The sequence below is a fragment of the Boleophthalmus pectinirostris genome, unplaced genomic scaffold (assembly GCF_026225935.1).
Source record: "Boleophthalmus pectinirostris isolate CB_2022bp ecotype Guang Dong unplaced genomic scaffold, ASM2622593v1 HiC_scaffold_12, whole genome shotgun sequence".
Classification (NCBI taxonomy): Eukaryota; Metazoa; Chordata; class Actinopteri; order Gobiiformes; family Gobiidae; genus Boleophthalmus; species Boleophthalmus pectinirostris.
The window spans coordinates 20,796,372-20,799,775 of record NW_026571018.1 but is presented as its reverse complement, the minus strand read 5'-3'; positions in this window follow the sequence as shown (position 1 = coordinate 20,799,775).

The following is a 3,404-nucleotide window of genomic DNA, read 5'->3' as shown; positions in this document are numbered from 1 at the left end:
GAGTGCAATAAAAGCTCCCAAAACATTGTTGTTTTAAGTTACATGTAACTTTTCTGGAGGAAGGTATGCCACCTTCATTCCATTTCCACAGAGATGTTTTTGCTTTTCCTTGGTAGAATATTCCACAGTATGGCATTAAATTTATCTACCTCCATGGAAATGAGCAGGAAACCAGCAGCGACATGGCCAAGTCACATCTGTGGAGAGGCAACACAGCTTACAGAAAGATGCATTTTTGCAGCAATAATAACACCTTTACTTCAATAAATACAAGATAAGGTTATTGCTATACTGTGGAATATTTCAGGTAAAGCAATACCATCTCTATGGAAACAAGCGATATTGGACCTTCCACCACAAATGTTACATAGTGCACCTTTAAAGTTTGAGATGATATGGCTCCAGATTTAATATTGCCTTTACACCCACTACTTTGATAAAGTCGAGGGCTTCCCTGGGTTTTTATTTATGGCAATGGGAACCACTTAAGGTAGTTTTAGTCTGCCTCTGTAGTACTCTTGACTCCTCAGAATTGCTATGCTGCTAATGTTAAAGTGGTCCTTTGGAGATGGAAAAACTCTTCTGTTGTTGTAGAGTTTCTGCTTACATGATCCCTCTGAGTTCATTACGTGCCAGGAGAGTTGGCTGTCTGCTGTGGCCCCTGGGGAAATTTTGAGTGTTATCAAACAATGCCTGTACCCACTCTCTCTCCTTATTGAATCAATCTATCACTGTTTTGTCTTATGTCCTTCCATTCAGCCTTGTCTTATACAAAGATGGGCACACCTGTATGTCTGGCTTCCTTTGTGTTCATTATCTGTCAATTTAGTCCTGCAACAATAACCTTTATTGCTACTAAATGACAATGGCATAATATTTTCTTCCCTCAAATGTATAAATATTTTGACCACACATGCTCACCGTAACAGATTAAAATGCACATGCAGAAGATTTACATTTACATTGGCAATGAGTTGTCTGGGCATCAAAGAAAATAATAAAAATATAGTAAAGCTTTATTTTTTTTATATATATATATATATATATATATATATATATATATATATATATATATATATATATATATATATATACTTCATATCACATCTGTTACTTCCTCAATGGCTTTTAAAGCATACCAGTAGTCAGGTAACAGTCACTTATGACATACACGTGTCTTAAACCAACTCAATTTCACATCACAATCACTGTAAATTCAACTTTTCTGATTCTTTCTAATGTAACCACATTCAAAAAACATTTTAGCTAGACCTCACTATACACCCTTGTCTACTTGCTGCATTACAATCTCAAAACACTTACAATAACCATCTTTAGTAATACAATACATAGGCCCATCAGAAATATACCAACCATCGTGTACATAGAGATCAAAAGTCACAGCCCTTTTTGCCATAAACTGTAATGGTGTTTTGCACCCGCAGCTTGAGAACAACATCTCCATATTTGGATGAGGAGTGAATGGTTCTCCCGGTGGAAAAGCTCACAAAATTAGAAACTAATTTCCTCCTTAGACCCCTTTTTTATAAATAGCACACAGTGCTTTACATGCCACTTTGTCTCACATTCATTCTCATACCCACAAGCTACACGAGACCCTGCCAAGAATCTTGCTTACTTTACCAGGGAAATTCCTTATCAACATTCCTCAAGAATACACCTGCTAATCCCTCATTGTTGTGAACCACCTGCATTAGCTGACTTCTTTTCAGTTCACAGTTTCAAACTTTAAATAATACACATTCAAAAGACCATTTTTCACATGCTGTAACCTTCTTTTACATCCTCTTGCTGTCACATCTGTAGCCACATATATATCATATCAGCCCTGAAATGAACTTTTAGCTGTCTGGTATTTCCACATATTACTTCAAAACTGACAATACAGTTGGACATGACGTCTCTCCCAAGTCCTTATTCTTGCACAGATGAAAGCTATGAAAAAGACAGAAAAGGTTAACCTCTTTATCTCCATCTCCGTCCCCTCACTCACACACCTACAATCCCGCTGGGCATACATCCCGGACACAGGGAGGCTGAAATGAAATCACAGAAACACATTTCCTCAAACAGCTGTGATTTTGTGAGGCTGATACTTCCAAGGTGATTTGATAAAGAAAGCGAAGGGATAAGCTGCCTGACACCCTCCGAATAACAAGTACTCTAGTTCTGAGGTTCTTCCTGGCTTTGATGTGCACTTCAAACCTGCTTTGTGCTGACAGCAGATGCAGAAAGTGAAGTACTTGCTAAGAAGGCTACAACCACTTCGCTTGCAGGTGACAGAGTTCAGACACTTTCCCAGCCGTCAATATGACCCAGTTGTTAATGTGTTACCTCGGATGAGCTGTTGAAATGAGTTACCATTTCAGAGTGAGAGCCTGGAAATACAGTTTTGGTTTTACTATTTTAACCATGAACCTTATTAATATCCTTTTCTTTTGCCTTTTTGCTTGGCCATTTTATTCAACTCTCTTATTTTATTGAGAACATCAAAATATTCATAAATCTTTTTTTTTTTTTCTTTAATTGTTCTTTGGATTGTTGATAAAACATGAACTCACAGCTAAATCGCAGGCATGTAGAAAATCAACAATTTAATTTATTTTCACACATTAAAAGTACACCACGTAACTTTTCTGGTGGAACAGGTGGCGTACCTGTCCGCCTCCAGGCAGATGTTATTACTTTTCCTGGAACATACAGTATATCATTAAACTTATCTATCGCTAGACAAGTAGGTGTCACCACCAGGATGAGTTTATCAAGGTTTTTCTGAGTAATAAAAACACCTGTAAAATATACCTGTAAGTACACAATACACTGTTGACCATTCTAGTAAAATCAGTAACATCTCCATGGAGACAAGCAGGTGATGAAACCATCAGAAAAGTTACATAATGCACCATTAACTATTTTGTGCAGTAGATTTTGACCTTAGAGCCCAGCCCTACTTTCAGCAGTAGTAAGTAGTAACTTATTTTGAACCTTTTTGTCCTTGCTGGATCGATCTTAAGTGATGTCCACATTGCTTTTAGTTGACCTTGGTGATTAGCTTAGCTTGTCAGAAGATGGATGAAAATCTGTAAGAACCATGACGCTGTGATTGTCAGGTGGGACCGAGAACTTAAAGGAGACTGCATATCATAACGGGGCACAGGAGCGGAGGTTTGTCCCTGGGCTAGCCTTGGTTTCTCTCAGGTGAGGGGGTTGGTGTACTTCTCTTCTTGCCTCCTGATAGGCTCCTCTTGACCCCTCTGGATTTTGTAGTGCACCCTGGAATTCAGTGGCCCATGTGAAGTATTCCCTTAGCCACCAGCAAAGCATAATAGGTGGCTGTGTTCTCGGCATCACTGCTTCTCTTGTCCCACCCGCAGTCTCCTATG